The following is a 19,608-nucleotide window of genomic DNA, read 5'->3' on the forward strand; positions in this document are numbered from 1 at the left end:
ATTATAACTAACTGTATCTGTGTAATCGGTTAATGACCAAACTTATCAAGAAAATAATAAAAACGATAATGACTAAAGAAATTACACTAAATTAATTCTCTAACAACTAAGCTAATTTAATCTAATGAATTAACTAGCTAACAGACTACTCTAATGAGCAGTATTGATGTGAACCAAATTTTAGAAATAAATAAAATAACACACTATTCCTAAATCGATTATTTCAAGAATATGAATAAATTAAATATAATTAATACTAGAAATAAAAGAAAACATAATCTAAACTAAATCTGACCTAGATCTGAACCTAAACTTAAGTAAAATTTAAGAAAATAACAGAAAACTTTACGCTTAAGCTATCGATTTGACTAAAATAATGTTATTCTATGCACAAATCAAGAAAATTGGGTAAACTAGATGAAACTATATATATTATTTTCTTTTTATATTTTTAAATATTGAATTTAAAACTAATCTAATCTAATCTAAATATGATGAATATGTAATGATCCGACGAAGCTATATGCAATGATATGATCTATGCTATGCAAAAACGTAAATCTATGAAACTATAATGAAACGAGGGAGAAGAAGCAAACTGTGCGATTTAGCTCCGATGGAAGGGTTAGAAGAAGAATGACTTTTTCTGTTGTAATCATACGAGCTCCAAACTCTCTCTGACAGAGAGGATGAGAAGAACCGACGACGATGAGGTTTAAAAGAAGTAGTGAAAAGAATATGAAGCAAGAACAAGAAAGTAGGCAACCAGTCGATCGAATAAGGGAGAGAAAGGAAGAAGAGGAGGTAGAGAGGAGAGAGAGAGGGGGGGCACAGGCTACAAAAGAGAAAACATATTGGCTTCTAGCTGAAAATTAATATCTATACTACAATTTAGGTCAAAACCATTTTTTCTATGAAAGTTTGATTTTTTTTTTAGAAATTTCAAAATAGGTCTTCCTATAAAAACATGTTTTTCAAAAGAAGTTTTTCTAAACTAATCAAATTTAGTAAATACACTCCCTGTAACGCCCCAAAAGTTTAACCCATTTTTTTTTTAAAACAGCGGAAACAACAATTACTATGAGGTTAAACATTTTGAAATATTACAGTGGAGAGTAAACCAAATCATTTATTTCATTTCATTTTCACATGAATAATAACATCAGGGTTTAATGACATGTTCTAATAAATAAAAAATAAAAACCAAAATATCCCGAGAACAATAAATCCAAAGTCTCGATCGAAGCCTCATCCCGCAGTCGCCTATAACTCTATTCTTTACATAAAAAATGATAAATTTATAGAAATTAGACTACAACTGTCTAAGTAGGAATTACTGTAATTTTTCTTGCAGTTATATCATGTGTCAAGTATGTGATGTGGGTGTCATGTGTGATTTTCAGCATATATAGAATTAAATAAAAAAAACTCATCAACAACAATAATATGTATATCATTTAATCTAACAACCACAACATTAGCATGGATAACATTTAGCTACACATCAACATGATTCAAATATCTCACATGTTACAATTTCTAAAGCATGCTAAAAGTACAAAACTATATTCTGAAAGAGTTATGAAGCTATAAATCTAGCAATTTACTCAGTGTGATACCTAAAATGTTTTAATTAAATATTTATCTTTAATTATCATGTGGGTACGCGCGGGCCAAATCACCCGTAATGGAAAAGAACATTCAGAGGTTTATTATTCATGGATGTCTTATTAACCCGAACATTCTAACCAAAACTGTAATCCAAAGAGAGCGAGCAGTGACTTAGAGAACCTCATAAAGATCAAAACCAAAACAGGATGCATCCCTAACTTCTGCAAAAGAACATGGAGCTACCACCTAGGACACATTTGGTAGTCCGGGTCCCCAACTTTGAGGACTGAGGACCAACGAGTCACTTTAGCTCGAAATAGTTAAGCACATGTCTCCAGAGTTTTGTACCACCTACCCTCTCCAAGGTAAGCCCGAATCTGAGTGGGTTAATCTTTTTATTTATTTAAATTACCCAATGTACATGGGCATTTTCTCAAATTATCTCCTACTATCATAGTACTAGGTCTCCAACCTTAGTCATTTTACCAAGACATACACATCCCAATTTTTTTCATATTGATTACACAAACCCACTCAAAGTACTTTGGTGCCTTTAAACCAGTCAAGCACAAATGCCCCGGTGCCTTTAAACCCGTCAAGCACGAATGCCCAGTGCTTTTAAACCAATCGGGCATCAATATTATATTCTCATTTTCATGTGAATTCATATCATAACTTCGATGGTCTATGCATGACCCTCAACACACTGGCTTGACATTCATATGTCCACAACAAACCGACCCATAGGTTTAGTTATCAGATCATCATTCGTCATCATTATTATTATTTATTTATTCTTCATTCACAAATTGCCACAACGTACCATTAGGTTTTGACTTGTGACATCCCAATATAGGGTGACATGTACTAAAAGCTCTGCCAAACAAGCAAAGACACTTGTCCTTTATTGAGCATGCAGTGTAATCTTAGAGATTTGGCAATACAACTAGATACCTTTCTCCCAAAACATCTGTATTTGAACATTCTAAAAGATATATACTTAATGGGCATTTTCAACATTTTAAGAAATATGCATTTGAACATACTAAATTATGCAACTTAGTATATAAAAGTGAATATCATTTTACCATGCAACTAAATATGCATTTGAGCATTAGTTTAATATACAACTTCATGTAACAATGAATAACAACCTAATATGTAATTAAGTTTGCATTGAATATTAGCTCGATATGTAGTTTTGTACAAAGCTGAACATACACTTACTATGCAGTTACATAGGTATTGAGCATCTAACTAATATGCAACTTTATATGGAACTAAGCATCCACCTATCAACATCTAAATAGGAATTTACATATCAACTGAATATGCATGCAGGTAAATGTTAACTTAAATTTCAACTTAACATGAATCCAACTAGATTCTCATTTATACATGCTTCCAAGATTTTTTCCATAACAGATTACCAGGTATCTATATTTTTAACGATCACACAAAATAAGCATGTTGATTCATAATCCTATCACATGATGTTATGAACCTATAGATTTCATTTAACAAAGAACACTGATATCACATACAGGGCTAGTCAAACTAAATTTCCAGAATCCTATGATGAAATAGTAAAATAAATTAACATTGATCCTCCTTTGAGGTCCAATAATAGTATAGCTAGTATGACCATTTTACAGGAATCAACAATTAAGAGAAGTCTACATTTTCAGAGACACACTTAGCCCACATATATCAAAGAAGTTATTGTTGCTTAATTTCTCAGAAAAGTCAACAAAATTCTGAGCTATCATGACATTTAAATAGAAATATTGCACCACTATGGTTCATCTGAATCGCAACAAATTATACATCGAAACTAATTAGCAACGAATAACCACAATATGCCCCACGAGTCATCATTCTAAAGTAATTTCCTTTTATTTGCATAATTCAGTATGCAGAGGTATATATATATCTATATTTGAATATCGCAGACAAGCTATGCCAATGACTAATCCTTTTTTTTACAGCATAAAGTATAATATGATAACCTATAATTTTTCTTGTCAGGAGCAGTCTGTATAAGTTACTATGTATAAAACGATGCCAGTTCAACCCCTAATATTAATAGCAACACTCACCCCTACCCTATCAGAACTGAGACAATACCATGACTGAACTTCCCTGTTAAGCATACATATTAATAAATAGTAGAACTTACATTGCATCCAAAGCTAGAGCATACAAAATTTGAATCTACAAGGCATATAGTAACACAAACTGTTTATGTTAGAGAAACTGATACAAAAAATTAACCCACCAGACCTACAAAAATACAACTAAAGATACACGTTAGATTCCCTTCTCTTGTCGGCGCGAATTAATTTAATTCCCTATTTTTTTTCTATCCTTTGATTATTTCCAAAGACTTAGTACACCCGAGTGTTACTGTTATATGGTCCTGCTCACAGGTAACAACATTTAAACAGAAAAATGATATCAAATGAACTATGCAGTTATACCCAATCAAATTCAAAGGACTGGGGTTTCAACACAGATTACCACAGGCTAAAACACACGATTAATCTAAACCTAGCATCGATTTAACACACGATGTCATCTATTGTATAATTGACTTAGACATAAAATTTCAACATGAAAGGTATTAGCTCAATTGAATCCCTCTTTCAGGTATCTAAAATTCCCAACTCAATCGATTTGGGATTTCCTGCACCATAAGCCCAAAATCCTCGATTTCCGTTAAGGATTTTTTTTGGCCACCCACACAACATGCTCGAACCATGACATACCAAACAAGGAAAACAACAGTAAATCCTACCTTGTTTGATGATTTTCCCTCTTGTTCTGCTGTGAATCTAGGTGTAGCCAAACTCGTGCTCATCGATGAGTGTGAGAATGGAAGGGAACGAGAGGAGAGTCGTCGTCGGGTGGTGCTGCCAGAGAAAGGGGAAGCGAAGGTGGCAGTGATGTCATCGAAGCTCACAAAGGAGAAAAGTTGCAAGGAGGATATAGAGGACAATGACTCGGGTTGCCAGCAGGTTCAGGTGGCGACGAAGGGGTCAGTGGGGGATTCAAGAAAAATGGGTCATCGGCATCCCGCCGAAGGTCACAGAGAGAGTGAGAGGAAATGAGGGGGCACGGGAGGAAGAGAGGATGGAAGAGAGGAGCGAGAGTAGGAGGAAGAGACACAAGACCCCCTTTTGAAGAGGGGATCAACTTTCTCTCTGGCGGCTCTACGCTCCTGCCCTTTGCATCTATCGAGTAAGGGTTCCTTCAGAACCCTAACTACAAATTTTTTTCTTATTATCGACAGGTCCTACCCTTTTTAACTTGAGGTTCTCTTTTTTTTTTGTTACACGGGGCATGGGTCAGGTTTGAGACTCGCGAACCAACCATGTCTGAAATGCATATTAGGATCCGTAATTCGTCTGGGTTATGGATCTACAGGTTGGATCCGCGACTCAACGATTGTTTGGGTTTGCAGGTCGGATCTATATGGGTCCAACTGTGGATCCAAGTATATTTTATTGTTATATTATTTATTATTTTATTTTATTTTTCTAATGCATGTGTATGATATTATATATATAAGGACCCCTAGTTGATATGGATCCTGGATCAAAATTTTTTCTCTTTATTACATGATTGAAACTATGGATCCAAATGATGTAATTTGGATCCAAACCTTCAGTAGATGAATATGGCTCCAAAATAGACTATTATGGATTTTATTTAAGGTTTTTCTTAAGACCCATTTTAAAATTCGTGGATCCTTACAATTCATCCATGATCCAATATCAATTTTAGCATGGATATTGAGGATTCAAATCAGAGGTCCAAACAAGAGATTGACATTTACTGTTAGATATCCACATCATATATTTGTGATCCAATATCTACGATTCGAATAGAATATTAGGGATTTGATATTGAAGATCCAAACAAGATTTTTGAGATCCAATTACAAATAAACAATAAGAATAACCTCGTAGCAGCTTAACGACCTAAATTTCAAGTTTATTTATCAGATAAAATTTACGGGCATTACACTCCCAATCTAATTAGACTACGAATTAGAAAAATCCTAAACTAAACAGAACATTGAAAAAATGCAAGAGTTTAAAAAAATGTGATTTTACCTTTATATTCAATTTCAATACGGTTTCTCGAAAACAACGATAAGACTAGGTTTTTAATTCAATTTTTCATTGAATCATGCATAAAATAATATGAATAAAATGCAAAATATATGCATGATCACGCATGAACTTGTCTGATAGGAGTAGCTAGCGCATGTCACCTTGTATTGGGACGTTGCAAATTCGAATCCCAATGCTATCATTGTAAAACTGGTAGGGGTCTGCCTGACCCCAGCTTGCCTATAAAAAAAAGTTCATGCTTCATCACCAATGGTACACGTGTTTTCCTTTTTTTTCTTCACATGAAACAAACGAAACAGTTTCACTTTTACTTTTTCAGTGTATAATCTGGATGATGCTTATATATTTGGACAGTGTTTTACACCCAACCCTTCTGAATTCATCACACCAAGAACATGGATCCGTCTATATGCTACAGAACTATGTGAAACTATTGCAGTTTGAGCACCTAACCTACAAAGTCTCTCTCTCTCTCAATCAGATTTATCACGGGAACTGGGTGGATCGAAAAAACAAAAAAAAAAGGATCTGTACCATATAGCTATAGGTTCACGCTAATGCCCCCACATTGCTCTGCGGGGCGGCCCACATTTTTCGGTTACTGAAGTGCAAGCCAAAAACAATTAGGACAAAGTTCTGCTAGAAACGAAGCTAGTCAGGCTAGCCCAACCCCACATAGGACTATTATGTAACAAAGCATATTGAAGAACCGAACAAAGCTTGTCATTTACACGTCGTAGAAACATGTACAAGCACCTCCCTAGAGAGAGAGAGAGAGAGAGAGAGAGAGAGAGAGACTGTAGGGTAAAATACAAACCTCAATATGCTTTACAGGCAAAGAAAGGAAACCAAAGAAATAAATCACAACCAATAAACAAAAAAGTGTAATGACATGAATGAACAGGGACCATCAGCATCACTACCAGTCTTGTCTTCGAAACATTGTCTCCAAGGATGCCGCACTGTGGAAATTGTATAACTACTCTCGCAAACAATGAATTTTTAATAAGCCGCGTCATACTGTACAGATAACAATTTCCTTGTGGATGCTGGCGGGGCCAAACCTGGTATGTCTCTTCTGTTCTTGTTGTCTGGATTAACAATCTAGAGACATAGAGACTGAGAAATGCAAAAGAGAAATCTGTTATTAAAAGAACAAAACACACACAAATAATAACATACACAAGTTCCATGGAAGTTTTTAATGCCAGTGTCCAAGTGATCCACACAGTGGGGTGCTTCATTCAAACATCCCTCATAGCTTTCAGGCATGAACTGACACTTTCTTGCCAGCTATACCTTGAGATGTTGCCTCGTGGGGCCCAAGAAACATATAAGCACTAAGATTATCGTCCCCTATTTTTAAAGCACCAGAACAAGCACCCCAAGTTGGCTGATTTTCCAGTGTGTGGTTGTGATGAAACTTCAAAGTTGGTCAGTCAGAATCCAGAAGCCTCCACCAATTCCAGCCTCTTAAGCACTAAGAATTGCAACAGGGCTTTTCTGATTTAAAATACATGATAGTTTGCTAATAGGATGACCATGGCTGCACGCAGAGATGCATGCATGAAGATGCACATACACACACATGCGAAGTCCATGGATTTTGTTGACATTAACAGCTTAAACCACTAGGTTTTTGCCCCCCCTCCTAACTATTCTTAAAGTGCCATGCAAGTCTCCATAGGTTGCCATCACCAAGTTTCTAGAAAGATACAGTTTAGTAATTTTGTAGAATCTTCTGAAAAAAAGTTTGTGTTTGTTTCAAAAAGATGGTTAGGCATAATTTTTCTAATGGAACACGGAAATCAAGTAAGTTTTTGTGTAATGATGGTAAAGTAATATCTCTTCACCGAAAGGGGGACTACAAGAATGGTCAAAGTCATAATTTCTTCAGCTTGGATGCAATATAAAGAAAAATTTAGTACATCAAGTTTATGAGATTTAGGATAGTGCAGGGGCTAAGCTGAAGCATAGTCATTATGCTCGCTGGTTGCAGGTCATCAGTCACCAAAGCCCAAAGACCCTAGTACATTGGGGTGAATTAATTTAAACTAGAAAGCAATCTGGCATGCTTACAATATTGCGTTGCAAACAGCTGGCCAACTTATGGAACCAACTACCTTTGGGCCAAACCAACTAATGCACACTAGCGAATTTGAAGATTAATTGATACAGTTGAGAAGAAGTTTTGATTCCAAAGAACTCCAAAGCATTCGCCAATTGCAAATACAAACTAATTCATCAGAAAAACTCACCAGATTGGCAGATGGAAAGATACGAATATTAGATCATTAAGGATATCCATAAGGGTATTATTTTATGAACAGAGGAAGTAAATGCAATGCCAATGGTATCTACTAGCAATGCATATTGGGGACCAGGACAGGATATGTTTTCTTAGGCTGGGCTTGTTAAATCTGCTGAATTTCAGCCTTGATTAAACTCACACACATGGATGAAAGAGAGAGAAAGGACCATGACTACGATGATAGCGATAACATCGATAACAATCAACAACAGAAACAGCATGATACATTTATCCGTAGCCACCTGTGAAACAAGATAGAAAGGTTAGTGCAAGGCATCTCTGTAGTCAATGTAACTTGGTGGATTGAAATGCATGCCTCACCTGCCTACCAATTTCCTTTACAAGCTGAGAGGCCTTCTTGATTGAGAATTGGATCGTGTCCAGCTCATTAACAATTCGACCCATTTGTTCAGTCTGTGAATTATTAGGTTAGTAAATAAAAAACCTATAGCCATGAGATCCAAGGAAAAATTCTTTCAACATTGTTATTTCTGTTGGGTAAGATCGTGCGTGGGTAGCTAACTGAGTTAGCATGTTAAAATTTAGTGGTGGTAGTTTCTTTGTTTTTCTTTTGGAACCACTCCCTTACGTGGGATCGTGGGTTACGTTTCAGTTGTTTTTTTTTCATCTTTAAAATCTCATGTTGATCAATAGTAAAAATAGTGAGAAAAAAGTGCGATTAGTTTTTTTTGCACATCATCCTCCTCTGCTACATTACCTCATTTGATCCATCAATTTCTCCTTGTAGCAAATCAAACCCTACTTGGCCTTTTAGTGTAACAGCTGTTTGAGCTCCTACTTCAATGGTATCTTGAACAACCTAACAAGAATTTGATACCCAAAGTAAGAAACCAACAAAACAGCAAGATCATAGATAGAACTATTGTTAAATGCATCACCTTTTTCGATCGTTCGATGGTTTGATCAGTTTCATCCATTGTTTTCTTGCCAGCATCAATTAGCTCTTGGTGTGACATATCTATTTTTGAAATGATGACAATATTAGCACTAAATCAAGTTAATTAAAGAGTAACTTTAATGAAATCTATGCAAAAGCAACAAGCAAAACAAACTGTATAATCACAAACATAAGCAGTTTGATAATCATAAGCAGCACATAAAAGATAGCGTGCAAGTATCCCGGTATATCTTAAGCAAATATTCCATTTTAGCACAACTGCATCTTAGAATAAAAATTGAATGGATTGGATTTTGGAATCTACAACCCAAAAGTAGGACTAGTATTTATTGGGAAAAAAATTAAAAGATAACTCAAAAAATAAATAGGGAACATTAAAAATGGGAAATATTACAAGGCAGGCAAAAGCAAAAGAATGATACAATAAAAGGTATAGAACCAAAAAAGCTAAAATCAAATTTTTAGTACCAAAAGAAACATTTTTGAAGAAAATGAAAAAATTAACTTAATGAAATGTGTTAGAAGAAAAAATTTCATAAAGCAAAAGTGTTAGCCGCTGCACTTCTTCAAACACAGCAAATGCTACACTTTTTTGTTGGTTACATTAGGTAAAACCCAGCAAGTTTCACTGAATCTAAGACAATGCTACCAAATATAAACAACGGCAATAAGAAAAAAGATATAGCATTCATCCATTGCCAAAAAGTTACTCATGGCATGTAAACATTCTCTTTCCCTGCAGAATAAAATTGATCATCTCACCTGAAGCCATTTTTACATTGCTTTCAGCAGTAGGATCGCTACCTCCTGCACCCATATCAAAGAGCTCAATTCTCTTATTACCAAGACTACTCATGTACCTGTACATCCACTAGGCTGAGTAAAATCATCTTAAGAACAACAGAAGAACGGCTAGGGGCAAGTGAGTCAGTGACAACTGGAAATGATAAAAGGCACCACAGAATGCTAACAAAGATGAAAGAGCTGGTCATAAAAAAATAAATAAATAGAGCAACAAGTATCTGACTGAAAATTTGCCACTGATAGAAAGGTTAGATTCAGCCAATAAGCACATACAAAATGAAGCTTGACCAACAAAAATAATAACAATAAAGATACACATGCAAAAGGACAATTTTGCCAATGCTTTAGAACATTTTGCCCTCCAACTAAAAATTTATTTAGCTTCAATAGAAGTGGACAACTTCATCTCACTGGATTACCTAGAGAGCACATAGGGGAAGTTTACTGCCATATGCTTTTTTTTTGAATGAGGGGAAACTGTAACAGATGAACCATGGTTTCTTGGCACATGCTAACATGTTCAACTGACGCACAGGCAAAGCAGCTTGTGGAAAGATCATTCTACTGTCATTAATGATGTTTGTGCTCCAAATGAATTTTCTTTATTCAATAAGCTTGACATGCCTGATGTTTCCAATACCACTGTTTCTAACGCTTCATTTAACTATGCCTTAAAATAAGGTGGCTAAGAAAATGTACAAGGCTTAGCCTTTTCTTTCTTTTCACAATTGAATTCAAGACGTAACTACATCAGCTGCTATACATTATACTGTAACTTGGCATCTCTAACTTCTTTCCACTTAATCTTCATCTCTTATTTTCCTTCTGAAAAGATGTCTGCCATTACCTCCTAACAGGACTTGTACCCCAAGGAAAAGCCAAGGGCTCTTGCAATGAAGAAGAGGACTCACGTGTTAGAATCAGAAGATACCTAGCACTGATGCATACACCCAGTTGGTAGACCTATTATTATTGGGAAAAGAAAGACCTACTACACAAGGAGACTAAAGGCCTCACAGTATAGCACAGCTGTTTCTAGAACAATATTCACTGCCGCTGCCGTATGAACCAGAACAGACAGAATCTGCTTTAAAGCCTTAGAGTAGGGGTGACATTAAAATCAAATGGAGTACAGAAGAAAAAGAAGCATACGTTTTCCTCAACGCCACATAAGAATTCAGCTCTTTAATCTGCAAAACAATGCATAGCATTAATTTCAGCAAAACAAGCGGGCAAATTATACTCCTGAGATATGCACAAGGCATGGCTGACCAAGGATTGTTTCTTCTCATTGAGTTGTTTATTCACTTCAGGAGGATTCTCACTCTCTTCCTCTTTGAGTTCACGATCAAATTCTTTGATCAAACTGAACAAGAAGAAAGGCCAAAAAGCAGTCAACATGAATGCTAATTCTTCAATCCATATATTATCACTCGTGAAAAGGAAAAAAGGAAACAACTGCACTGGGAAACTGAATTTCAAGGTTTATTTCTCAAATGACATTTAACAAGAAGAATAAAGTGACTTGTCTTTAAGACAGTGCTATGCTGGTCTGAAAGTTTCAAAGTCCAATTTGAAAAAGGTCCATGCAGGCAACTGGACAAGGTTCCTAGTTGTACAGAAAAATAATTAAACTGCCCAGAGCACTAAAAGTGGAAAATTAATAGTAAAATCAATATGACAAAGATGCACCTTCCAAACTTCAAACAAACACACTAATGCTACCTCTTTTCTTCTTCTCACAACATATAATATGTAAAATGTAAAACAGCAACAAAGAACCCTCTTGCATACTATGGGGGGAACACGTGACCAAGTATTCCAATATAAAAGGTGAAAAGGAAACAGAGGAAATATGAGAGGCATAACCTTAGAATCTGTCAAACACATTAACATGATAACAAAAAAGAAGTATGCGAGACTGACATTTGTTAACACAAAAGAAAATAATGAAAAAGCAAAACTGACATACCGCTTACACTCTTTTCATTTTTCCAGTCAGTTCTTCCAGTTGCTTGCTCTGCCAATTAGGGTCTTTAATCTTATCCAGTTTCTGAAAGCCATTTCTGCAAATAACAGCAACAATCCATGAAGATTATTCAAAATCCAGAAGAAAAAGAAAGAAAGAAAGAAAGAAAAAAGACAGCTTCAAAAAGTGTTCAGAAAATGTGCTCCAATAGATATGATAGATCCATGGGCTGCTTAACAGAACAATTGAGATAACCAAACAGGTCATTTGATAACACTAAACAGAATCAGGCCAATTCTTTACACCTAACACATGCAGAATCCTTCACCACGATCACCATTATAACTTTATCAATGAAACATGACTAACCACCTTCTCTTTTGTTTTTCCCTTCAATGCTGGGAGCAAATTTCTTCATGTACAAAGAACAGGTGGGTTAACTCAAAGCATCATTCATAATACAAGGAATTGAGAAAAGGTTAGTACCTATGCATCCAAATGTCAGCATCGTGCCCAAGTAAACAAGGTGACCTACCCTCCATATAAAGAAAAAATATCGAATTGCAATATCTCATGGTAACAAAAGTCATTACTACATGTACCTAAAGCAAAACAAACATGTTTTACATAGTGCACTCAATTGATAGCAATGAAGCCTCTTCAAAGTGACAGTTGGATTTTCATCCATACCATCCTCCAATGATGCATATATATTTCATTCAAAGATATTTCCAATATCTATAAGTGTTCATATTTGATATACTTTTCAACACTTTACTCAGCACTTAACAGTTTTTCGATAGTTTGATATTTTAGGACTCAAAATTATTTCAAAAAAATAAAAATAAAAAAGATATGTTAGGACTCAAAATGCATGCCAATTGCAGAGATGTGATAGAGATGAATGCAGAGTTCTTTTGTGCTATTTGCATATTTTCTTATTGTTTATATTAGGATGACATTAAGGGCATAATTAACTTTAGGGTCATAACTTGGTTGAATATTTTATTATTAAACATGCAATCTTAAATAGGGATCCATCACGAATAGCTGAAATTGGGATTACTCTTAAAAAAAAGTTTTTCCCCGTCTAAATAGTTTCCATGCTTTCTCAAAAATCTCTTCTCATCATTCTTCACAAGCAACTGGTTACACTGTTTTTTGATGAAAAGCTGGTCAAACCTACCACTTGCAACTCACAGATGGCTGTCCAAGAAGAAAAGTTCACCTGAAGACACCTGCAGTTTACCATTTTCCAAAACAAGTACAAGAATCCAATGGTTGACACAGAATAATGACAAAGAAGTAGAATCAGTGTTGTGAAAAGCGTTGAGGCGTAGCGAGGCACTCCACCAAAATATGAGGCGAGGCGTAAGCCTATTTTTTTTTTAAAAACTTAAAAAAACTATAAAAAATGTCTAAAATTATAAATAAATAAAAAATGCTTTATTGATAAAGCAACAACCAACAAGAAATAAAAAATCTCAAATAAATCATAACCAAATCAATCACACTCGTTATTTCCATCAGATCAAAGACTAAGTTGTGGAGTCTGATTCAGAGTTTTTGCCCTTGCAGTAAGGGGGTCCGGGGGATCCCCCCGGCGGGGGTCCAGGAGGGGCCTTAAGAAGGCAGCGCCCCCCGAAAGATTTTTTTTCTTGGGCTTATGTTTGAGACCCGATTTCTTATGGATCTGACCCGACTTGTTTAGGTTTAGGGTTGTCACCCTTGCCTTGTATAAATTCTTTCTTTTCTTTCTCTCTTGTAACAATCAAACAAAGGTTATTATGGAACTGTGCTGGAACCACTACATCCAAAGAGTTATTCCCAATAAACGAAATGTGTTGAATACATGTGGGTTCAGATTTCTCATACACAGATTGCACCACATGTTTCTGCTAGAGTGTACAGTACAGTCGAGTGTAGTCAATATTTCCCCATTGCACACGAATGTACACACACGCAAAGTTTATAACTTAATACAGAACTGTCAACAAACAACATGCTACACCAAAGCACATTTTACAAATGAAACACAAGTAATGTTGAAACACAGGTAAATCAGATTGCAGAGAAGCAAATACTTGATTAAAAAACTATATGTGATTTAATCGCTTATTTCTTTTTTTCTGGTTTCTGTAACTCACAATTTCCACACTTGTTACAAATCACAGTCCAAATCAGAATGCAGCCGCACAAGAACACACCAATTGCACGATTTCTAAAGAGAAATACAGGAAGAATTTCCTCCAGCCATAGACGCATCCATAGCAGTGCATCAACCAAACAAAAGTCACATGCATTTCCTTCGTACAAGAAATGCTATAAATAAAAAATAAAATAAATTCATGAACAACCTCGAGCATTCATGATAAATTAGGGTTTGTTTAAACTTTAAACCCTAATTTTTGGTCAAATGAGGGCTTTGACCCCCATTTGACCAAAAGCCTTAGGCATACATGCCTCAGTTTGAGGCGCGCCTCGCCTCGAGGCATGCGCCTCAAGGCGTATGAGGCGCACTCCTCGAGGGTTTTGAGCTTTATATACGTGCCTCAAGGCATAAAGCCCCTCGCCTTGAGGCAAGGCACATTTTTTATGCCTTGAGGCGCATTTTTAATAACACTGAGTAGAATCAAAGATAGATCAGTTCAAGTTCAAGTTGTAGGATTTTACATGCAGGCTCTGGTATTGGGGTGGATTATTGTCACAAATAGCATTCTTGGGAAAATCTTGATGATGAAAATTATTTTTTTTCTTTAGAAAATATTGGTACATAAAATACAAAACTATCTGATAATGTTTGTAAAACAAATATAAAAAACATAAATTATTAAAAATATATCTTTATTGTGTTAATATAGTGATTAAAATGCAATATTTTCAAAATATCTTTGATATTGTGACATAGCATTCAACCCATACAAGTAGGCTGGAACTAGGAATGGATGGATTTGGATCAACAAGGGGAAATGTCATCAATGCTAATCCCCTCTAGTCCTGACTTGCAAGAGCTAGAATAGAACATAGGAGTAACCCTATCAGAGTTTGGTCATCCAAGACTTTTGGAACCTGAAATCCCTAAGGCCACATTCTTTGATATGAAAAACAAGAACTTTTCCTTCACCATCCCTTGGAGCAGACTAGCAAGAATAGAATATACCCTATTTAAAATGAGAAGTATCTGAATTTTTTCATGGGTTTTCCAAAAATGGGTTAACATGGATCCAAATTTACGCATGAGGCCATGTATGATTTCTTGAATATATTTTACATTATGCAACATGATTATTGATGTTATATTAAAATTTGAGCTAATATGCATGCAAACTGAAAGTATTTCATGTTACCCTTGTTTTATAACTATTCATATGACATGCATGTTGATGAATATTGAATATTATAAGGCATGATCAATGTAAAGTGAATTGTTATACATGTTGCTTGTTTAAGCATAATCATGAATTGCCTATAGTTGAAGCATTTATTTATGCATATACGCATATGACATGGTGATAATGATGTGTAATATGAGCATGTTTGTGGAGCTTGGTGTGAGCCAGAATTTGGTGAAACTTATAAGTGCTTGTGGTGCACTAGAAACAAAAAAGATATCCATACACATAATCACATAATTACATCATGGAGGTCGGGCTCACAGTGTAAACTGTGAGATCTGGATGGGTAAAAAATAAATTTTCTTATGAAATCTCCAGTGGAGAGATTGGGCTGGTGAGTCCGTGTGTGTGTGTGTGCGGTGAGCACATGTAATTTAATTTATGAGACTAATAATTAAATAACACCCATGACCCATTCGAAACAAGTCCTTTGAACTGAAACTTACTTTTGAGAAAGTGGGGGTACACATGATCGAGTGACCATTGTTTTGTTTTGGAGAGCGGCAGTGTCTCTTGGTCCCCTGTCTCCGGTCATAGGAGACCCAGACTATCATGTGTCCTTGGTGGTACGTCCAAAATCTTTGCAGAGTAGGAATCAACTCTGCGCTGGATCACTAAGAGTTCTCTCGGTGATGGACCGCTCTAATGGGACCTTGAGGTGAGGTTGCAGGTTCTTTAAGTTCAATGAGGTTAATAAAATACATTGCATAATATACCCCTAATTAAATTGAATGAATCAAAGTTAGGAACCCGAGAGTGTACCTTCAAGCATGAGAAAAAGTGTCACATAAGAAATCTAAATGAGAACACTGTAATATTCAACTTGTGCATAAATCGTTATTTCATTGGCATGAAGCATTGTAAATGTTTATTTCTGAAACATGAATGCAAGCATGATTTGTTGTGTAGTTTTAAATTATGCTTTATTCTAATATTGTGATATTGAATGATTCAGATGATATCTGAAAATATGTCAATGCTCATTTATATGATTTGAATATTTGTGTTCACGTGTTTGGTAATTGCCTACTGAGTCTGTGGACTTATGCTTCTATTTTTAATATTTCAGCTAAAAAATAAGCTGATGGGTGATGACCTTAGGCTCGAGGTGGCACCAAAAGAGTCATAGTTCTTTATAGTTTTGAGAGGACTTAATATTTTGACATTTATTTACTTGATTAAGTCTTGTTAACTCTGATAAATTTTGAGACTAGTATTTGATTTATTAAATGCATGGTTTGATTTAATTATTCTAGTTTCATACGTGTGTGTGGTGTTTGTAACCCACCCAAGGCTTGAACAATATTTAAAAAGAGTTTTCGATGTGTTTCTTGAAAAAAAATAATTTAAGGATTTTATCATTTGGATGCTTTAATTTCAAACTTGGTTCTACAGAGCAATTTAACACCAATACATGCACAAGCTGACTTTCTAAAGATAAATTCGGTTAAGGCAAGGCCAATAATGAAATACTGGTTATAAAGAATTTCTTATATGTAATAGTTCAATCAGATTCTTTGACGGTGGTTCTGTACTAGATCTGGTACTAGGAGGCTAAAATTACGTTCGTGCTTACGCTCAAGCAGACTATTTAGTACTTGGTACGGTTGGAACAAATTTATTGATGAGACCGTTGCATTATTACATTAAAAAAAATTAATTTTTTTGTTTAAAAAATTGAGGCATTAAAATGTGCATTCATATTGTGTGTTTTAATGTGCATTATAAACATGTTTTGAAACAAAGTGTGTGTTGCATGTTAACTAAAATTTGATAAAAGATGCATAAATCACTTTTGAAGTGCTTTTGTGGTCAAATGTGAACCACTGCGGGTCGTATAAGCCAAGAGCATGTGTTGCCCTACTTGTGTTGATCTTATTTATGCATTGTAAAATTTATTTCTAGAAAGTTAATGGTTTTTCAAATTAATTGCACTATTAAAATATGGTGGGCCAGGGCCCGAAGTGGTTTTGCATGTTGATTTGCAAAACGATTCTTATGTAAAGAACTTAAAATTATTTAAAAAAGGTAAAAAAAACCAAACAATGTAATTAATCTCATCCTTGATGTCCCTTGTACAATGTGAGAATCTTGAATAACGATTTTGGAAAACCTTGAGGATACTAAAACTTCATGTGTGATTGTGTGCTTGAACCTGATATTATGGTTTACCTCCTGAACATGTTTTTAGGGAGATTCAACCACTTTGCTTAGGGGTGTTGTTGACTCATCTGTAGTTATTGGTATACCAAGAAAGTGACATCAGTGGATATTGATTTTCTTGATGTCCTAACATTAGATGTTGATTTTTAATATTCTGATGAAGGAGTGATTGTGGTGCACCATCGACATAAAAGATATCCATGCACATAATCACATAATTGCTTCATGGGGGCTAGGCTCACAGTGTGAACTGTAGGATCTGATTGGGTCAAAATAGACTCGCTTATGGAATCTCCAGTGGAGAAATTGGGCTTGTGAGTCTGGATGCGTGTGCTATGAGCACATATGATTTAATTTTTGAGCTTAATAATTAAATAACACCCATGACCCATTCAGAATAGGTCATTTGGACTGAGGCTTATTTTGAAGAGAGTGGAGGTACACACAACCGGTTGACCATTGTTTTATTTTTTAGAGCAGCGACATCTCCTGGTCCCCTATCTCTGATCGTAGGAGGCTCAAACTACCATGTGTCCTAGGTGGTATGTCCAAAATCTCTATAGAGTAGGAATTATTCTCGCATAGGACCACTGAGATTTTCTCTCAGTTACAGACCACTCCACTAGAACCTCGGTATGAGGTTGCAGATTCTTCAGTTTAATAAGGTTAATAAAATATATTGCATAATATACCCCTTATTGGATTGATTGGATCGAATTTAAGAACCCAAGAATGTACTTTCGGCCAAGAGAAAAAGTGAAACATAAGAAATCAAAATGGAATCATTGAAATATTTTAGTTTGTGCCTAAATTGTTATTTTATTTACATGATGCATTGCAACATATTTATTTCTGTAACATGAATGCAAGCATGATTAGTTATGTATATGCAAATTATGCTTAATTTTGATATTGTGATGTTGCAAGATTTACATGTTATCTGAAAATATGACAATGCTTATTTTTGTGATCAAAATATTTATGTTCACGTGTTTGGTGATTATCTATTGAGTCTATGGACTTATGCCTCTACTTATAATATTTCAGATAATAAGTAGGCTCAGGGTGGCACCAAGAGGGTCACAGTTCTTTACAACTTTGAAAGGGCTTGATATTTTATTATTTATTTGATTAAGTGATGTTAACTCTAATAATGTTTGAGATCAGTATTTGATTTATCTCAATGCAAATTATGGTTTGATTGAGTTATTCTAGCCTTACTTGTGTGTGCGTTGTATTTGTAACCAGTCCAAGGCTTGAACCATATTTAAAAAATAGTTTTCGTTCTGTTTCTTGAAAATCATGTAAAGGAGTTTAAAAAAAATCCTAATTTTTTTCTTTAAAAAATTGGGGCGTTACATATCACGTGTATAAAACATGAAAAATTCTCTTAAATATAGAAATTTTTTATACAAATTATCTTGTTAGCGAATTTTCTCGTTATGTACAAAATTTCACAAAAGGGTAAAAAAGTCGCACATATACGAAACATATTGCACATATAAAAAACATGTGATTTTTTAACTAAATATGCAAATTTCTTATGCAAATTCATACGTATACAGACAAATTTCTTTTATAAATGTACACATATATATGTAAATTTTCTATGCAAATTCATACGTATATATATATATATATATAAATTTCTTACTTATGTACAAAATTTCATCAAATGTGCAATATTTTTTCTTTAAATTTTACGATTATAGAAATAACAATACATACTAACATAACTACTAAAATTTACAACTAAAATTCATCCCTAAACATAACAAAAAACAACAAATTCTTTCAATATAGTATGCAAAATTATAACCAAGTTTTTAAATATAATCATGAATAAACTTTACATCCAAATGACATCTAACTTTTTGTTCATTCGGTCAAAATTATATCCACATTATTTATTATCAAAATATAATATACATGACCAAGTATTGTCCAAAACTCAACTAACTTCTCCTCACCATCTGACACCTCATTGTTTGATGCCTTCTCTTCCTTTTCCTCATACATCTCTTTGACCTTCTGTAAACATATCTTCTTTCTCTCATGTTTATACAATTTTATCATATGCTTTCGGTAAATAGATATATCATTATGAAAAAATATTATTATTAAACAACTAACAATAACTTATATAAAAATAAAATAAAACATGACATATAACATACTTGCATAAAATTTAATTCTTCATCTAAGCTCAAGTATTGCATGTACATTCTCTAAAAAAAAAAGTATTGTATGTATATTAGGACAAATATTTCTTAATCATCTACCAAGTCAAAGAATGC

The 19,608-nt window shown here is 34.6% G+C and overlaps 1 pseudogene; it reads right to left on the reverse strand.

Moving 5' to 3' along the window:
• Positions 1 to 6,752: 6,752 nt before the first annotated feature.
• Positions 6,753 to 19,330, reverse strand: LOC149826665 (putative plant SNARE 13; annotated as a pseudogene).
• Positions 19,331 to 19,608: the final 278 nt, after the last annotated feature.

Source organism: Nuphar pumila, chromosome 10 (assembly GCF_984573655.1).
Source record: "Nuphar pumila chromosome 10, dmNupPumi1.hap1.1, whole genome shotgun sequence".
NCBI lineage: Eukaryota > Viridiplantae > Streptophyta > Magnoliopsida > Nymphaeales > Nymphaeaceae > Nuphar > Nuphar pumila.